This window comes from Vipera berus (assembly GCF_964194415.1).
Source record: "Vipera berus genome assembly, chromosome: W".
Classification (NCBI taxonomy): domain Eukaryota; kingdom Metazoa; phylum Chordata; class Lepidosauria; order Squamata; family Viperidae; genus Vipera; species Vipera berus.
Window position 1 is genome coordinate 50,507,716 of NC_138210.1, and position 6,186 is coordinate 50,513,901.

Consider the following 6,186-nt stretch of genomic DNA (forward strand, 5'->3'; position numbering starts at 1 on the left):
ATGAACATAAAAAATTAGCGAGATTGGAACCCCAGGGAGGTGTTAGCAGACTGAATGGCCACTGAGCATTTGAGAGAACAAATATACCTGTCCCAGGATAATGTTGCAGGATCCAATCTCGGTCGGTCACCGGGACCCGAGGTTTTGTCTTCCGAGCTTTCGGACTCATCCTGCAGCCCCGATCCTCAGGGAATTTCTCTCTAGACACACAACTAAGTTGCTGAAGAAAAGTCAAAAAGCAAAGAAGTTCCCTGCAGATTTGGCTCCAAAAGCTTGTAAGACAAAACCTCGGGTCCCGATTACAGACCCATATTGGATCATAATAATCATAATCATCATCATCATCGTACCTAGGATGCTGGCAGCAACCCATGTCAACCATCAGCGCCAGTTTGAATGTTCAGTTGACTGAGGTTCATGTTTAATGAATAAAAGATGATGATGATAACAATAATAATGATGATGAGAATGATGATGATGATGATGCCACCAAAAGTGCCGGGAAAGAAAAGATGTCTTTTTTTGGGCTGACCAAATTCTGACTGATTGACCGTTGAAGGATGTAATAAGAAACTGGGTGAAAGAGAATTGCTTTGAAGGAACCACCCAAAGTCACTTAGGCCAGATGGGTGGTGTAGAAATTTAATAAATACTTAAATAAACCACATAGAGGAAGCAGCCAGATGAAGTAGCGTTTTGTCATGGGTTCCACTTGTGAATTGCTAAAAGCAAGGCTGATTTTTGGTTTCCTCCTGCCTGGAGGAACACTTTAGCCGTTGTCTTCCTGCCGTAAAAAAAAGCAAGGCTGTTGGGCTCCATTGTGAACTCTTGTGAAATGACAATGTGGCTGGATGCACTCCCGTAACACCCCTGAAGTTGCACATTGTAGGGGCAGGATCAGTGTCGGCACAAATCTTTTACAGGGATTATAAACTTCCCCATAGTTTTACAGGGAATCTTGTCCCCTGCAATTGATTCTGCTTGCTCCATTGAACAATTCTGAATAAGCCTTTAAGCTACGGTATGTTAGGACAAAATCAAGAGTCTTTAAAAATTCACCCCTTTCTTCTAGCATTAGCTTTTTTTACAGCCCACTTCATGACAGGACCTGGACACCATCCTTAGAGGAATGTGGACCCATGCTTTTTTGAACCTTACAAGCCCATGGGATGTAACGGGCTTCCCTCAGTTCTGAAATTTGACACTTTGGCAAAATATTGACCAAGCTCTGCTGCCTTGAAGGTAGCATGGGAATTTTAATGAGCATCAGCTCTGGGATGGTTATTTTCCACATCTGTTTGAGGAATATTTTCTCCGCTGTCCAAACCCCACTCCATTGTTCTCAGTTGTTGAGAATTCCACAAGCCATTCTAGGTACCTTGTGAAAATCTTCAGCTTTGGGAAATGGAATACAATCCACTCCTTTTTCCTTTGAGTACAATTAGGTCTACTACATGAAGGTATTAGCTGTGTGTTTAGCCATTACCCTTAGCAAGAAGACCTTAAGAACGAAACCCCTTTTTTCTCTCTAGGTGCCACTAGAGCAGGGGTAGGCAACCTTGGCTCTTTCATGACTCATGGACTTCAACTCCCAGAATTCCTGAGCCAGCTGGCTCAGGAATTCTGGGAGTTGAAGTCCATGAGTCATAAAAGAGCCAAGGTTGCCTACCGCTGCACTAGAGACACACCATAGGTAATTTTTTTGGGGGTATACAGGCTTTTCTTCTCTCTGGTAATGATGGGAACCAGGGACAAAAGTGATGAGAAGATTAAAAAGGTAAAGGTTCCCCTGCACATGCGTGCTAGTCGTTTCCAACTCTAGGGGCCGGTGCTCATCTCCGTTTCAAAGCCGAAGAGCCAGCGCTTGTCCGAGGACGTCTCCATGTTCATGTGGCCGGCATGACTAGACGCCAAAGGCGCACGAAACGCTGTTACCTTCCCACCGTAGTGGGACACGTATATATTCGCCTTCATTTGTACAAGTCAAAAAGCTAGTCTCTTTTGCTGTCTCTGTGATTCACATTAACTATCAGGATACTAGGAAGCATCAGGATACTAGTCCAAGGTTGTGAGTCTAATTTCAGAGGCCAGAAGTGTGTGAATGTCTTCCATTTCCTTTGAGAGACCCGATTTCCAACTCTGTGTCCTGCTGTGGCATGCGGAAGAATCCCATCCTCTTGGTGTCAAGTCTTCTTTGAGCCAAGCTCTTGCGTCTTGAGTTGAGTCTGGCTAAATTGTCGTAAGAGATAAGGCAGAACGCTGCCAGACGGACACCTTTTTCACAAATGGAATGTACGAGCTCAAGATTAGAGAGCTTTTTGACCTGGTCATTCATTCAGCTCTTGTGAAGGTAGGGAAGAGAAGAACAGAAGAAAAAAGAAACTTCTTTTGAGAAAAGACTCACATCCGGCAGCAGGATTCCTGTTTACTATTCCTCTGAACACCTTTTTCCTGGTTTTCTCCGACTGTTATGTACTCACACGCCCACCAGTTTCGCCTATCTTGGGTTGGGTTCCTACTGCTTTCTCCATGAAGTCATGTTTGAATCATTCCAGTTGAGCTCATGGCCTTTTTTTCCCCTTTTTCTTCTTCTTCCCCTTTTCCCCAGTCTGCCTTCTGGGTGCTGTTTTGATAGGAAATGGTCCAACTGAAAAGCTCTCAGGTTATGCAGAAAGCTGAGCAAGACGGACTTATATAGGCTGCCCTGAACTGCTGAGATTGATTGGTGGAGCCTGACAGATAAGACAGGGAATATTCTGAGCGATACCTTCTAGGCAGGGTGTGACAGTGAAGAGGAAATCAAGTGATCTACAGCAGCTGGCTTGCACACAAGCTAGCTTAGTAATAACAATGGCAATTGTGCTTAAGCTTATATACCACTTCGTAGTGCTTTATTTACAGTCCACATATTGCCCCCAACCATCTGGGTTCTTGTTTTACCATCCTTGGAAGGAGAGGAGGCTTGAGTCGGTGAGGATCGAACTCCTGACAGCGAGCTGAATTAGCCTGCGATAATGCATTTCTAATCACTGCGCCACAGGGGTTACAATGCAGTATTGCAGGCTAACTCTGCCCACAGCCTGGAGTTCGATCCTGAAGGGCCTCAAGGTTGACGGAGTCTTTTCTCCTTCCAAGGTTGGTAAAATGAGGATCCAGATTGTTGTGGGGTGTGCGTGCGCAATATGCTGACATTGTAAACTGCCCAGAGTGCTATCAAGGTAAGATAAAGGTTCCCCCGCACATGTGCTAGTTGTTTCCGACTCTAGGGGCCGGTGCTCATCTCCGTTTCAAAGCCGAAAAGCCAGCGCTTGTCCGAGGACGTCTGTGGTCATGTGGCCAGCATGACTAGACGCCAAAGGCACACGGAACGCTGTTACCTTCCCACCGTAGTGGTCCCTATTTTTCTACTTGCATTTTTAGGTGCTTTCGTACTGCTAGGTGGGCAGAAGCTGGGACAAGTAACAGGTGCCCAATCTGCTACGCAGCACTCGGGATTTGACCCACCAAACTGCCGACCTTCTGATCGACAAGCTCAGTGTCCTAACCCACTGAGTCACCGCGTCCCTCATGGAACGTACCTTATGGAACGGTATGGAAGTGCTATTAATGGACGTCCCTTTGCTAGTTCTCATCTTTCAGTGTTTATCTTTTTTTTTTTATTTAAAAAGTTTTACAATACATTTTGACTTTAATCCCCCCTCCCCCACCCCTATCCAACCCTCCCTCTCCCTCTCCCCCACTCCCTCCTCCCCCCCCCCCCGACTTCCCAGAGCTAAATACAGGGCATAAAATCGAAAAACAAACAAACACCCCTATGTTATCAACAATAAACTATAAATTCTATCTCTCTCTAGCTCATATAAAATGAGTACAAACAATATTAATATTACAAATAAAGTAGAAAAGAAAAAGAGGAAAACAGAAAAAGAGCTTTACTCAAAATAAATTTTCTTAATCCCAGTCCTTATTCATATTAATTTCAAAAAAAAAAGAAAAGAAAAAAAAACTTTCACCTGCTATTTGCATTCTCCCACCTTTCTCTAATTTCCAAATTCTCAATTACGCGCCAAAAGCGCCTATCTCTGTTAATCTTAATAATCTCCGACCAAACTAAACTATGATCAAAAATAGTTCTTGCATGTATCACGCCAAATGTCTCGCAGTTCCAAATCATCCTTAAGTTCAAATAAAAGTTCAAATAAAAAGAGTATATAAAAAAAAAGATTTAGGCAATCTCTAAGACAACTTGTTGTTAATTAGGAGCTTACATACCCATTCTTAGTTCAACACATACTTTAAGTCCATAACCCTAATATACTTTTCTAGCAAGCAAATAACATCAATCTTAAATTGTGTAAAATATTAAAAAAAAACCTTTCTTTCTCCTCTATAATAATTTTACTCCATTGACATTCTAATCTAAAAATTTAATCAGCAATCTTAACGCCCCAAAACTTTTGGAGCACCTCTGTCATGACCCCCAAAACTTCTTTAGACCGCTCTCCTCCCATATCTTCACTGTAAGCACACTTTGAAGATTCCATAACTTTCTGCTGGTCTTGCGCTTGCTCTCGTCTCGCTCTTCTTAGGGCGGCACGCGTCATCTTCTGGCCTCCTGCAGCAACCGATGAGACTGTGACTTGATCCCCTCCAACACCACTGTCCTCTGTCTGTCTATCTGCAACATCTTGAAGCTTTCCCACACCGTATCCTTTTGCAGCTTCCAAAAATGATAGGGGGGTTGCTTTTAACACATTACTATAAAAATCACGTGCCTGAGCCACAGTAACCAAACGATGTCTTTTACCTTCGTGCGTCGCCACCAATCCAACTGGAATCTCCCATCTAAACTTAATATCACGTTTCTTAAGTTCCTGTACTAGAAATGCAAAATCTTTCCTTCTCCTTAGGATCTTCGGAGGGATCTCTTTTAAAACCAAAACTTCTTGCTCAGCCACTACCAAATTAGTATCATAAGCAGCTTGAATGACTTCATCTCTAATTACTCTCTTTGTAAAATAGACCACCACATCTCTGGGTAACTTCCTCTGTCTTGCAATCCATGAATTTACACGAAAAACTTTGTCCATATTTCCCTCAATTTCAGATGCTGACTGGCCCAGTACCCCTTCCAGAGCCTCAGAAATCAGCTGCTTTAAATCTTCTTTACCATTCTCCTTTAAACCCCTAATTCTAATAGCATACTGCATCTGATTATACTGAACAAGGCTCAATTCTTCGTCCATTTTATCCCTTATATTTTCATTTTCTAATACCTTTACTTCTAATATAGAGTTCTTTTGACTGAGGTCCTCCACTTTTATATCCAGCTGTAGCACACATTCAGCTACGGATTCAACCATAGACAAGATGTCCACCCTCATTGCTCTCAGCTTCTCTTCCATCTTCTTCTCCAATTTCTCCATTTTCTCCTCCAGCTTTTTCAACTTTTCATCCATCATATCAGACATCAATTGTGCATGCTTTCCAAGAGCGTCTTGTAAATCCTTAAGCGTCAATACCGGGGGAGATGCAGGAGGAAGCAAAGCTTGCAATGAGGTCTCTTGCACCAGGGAAGACCCCGCATTCCGAAGAGCTTTAGAAGTTTTAGCCGCCATCTTCCCCCACTTTCACTTATTACGCACTTTCACTTTAAAGCTATAAAATCCATTGAGCTAGAGAGTAAAAATAAAGAGTTCACCTTGACCTCCTGTACCGCTCTGCCTGCATCTTGATAATCAAAAGTATTTCCTTTTGGCAGGGGTGGTTGCTAACGCCTGGCTCTGCTCCAAAAATCCCAGAGCAGAGGCACTGCGCAGCTCGGAGCAACCCAGGCTTCGGGGGGGCTCATCCTTCAGCCGCCCAAGCTCTCAGCTCAGGCGGCCCGGAGAGCTCAACCCCTACCTGGGGCCTCACCCCCTCCTCTTCTCCCGAGGAGGGGGCTTCAAATCCATCTAAACAGCTGATCGACGCTGTTTACGATGGAAAAACACAGCTGCGGAGCGGGCAGCCCAAAAACAGCTGTCTTTCAGCGTCGCGTCGCCACCGGAAGTCCTTTCAGTGTTTATCAATGAAGTGTTCAATTTGCTTCAACTTACCTTACTGCAGAATATGCTCAAATTGAAGTTCAGGTTGAAGAAGAGAGAGAACTGAGCCAGGATTTTTTTTGTTTTCTTTCTGACTCCT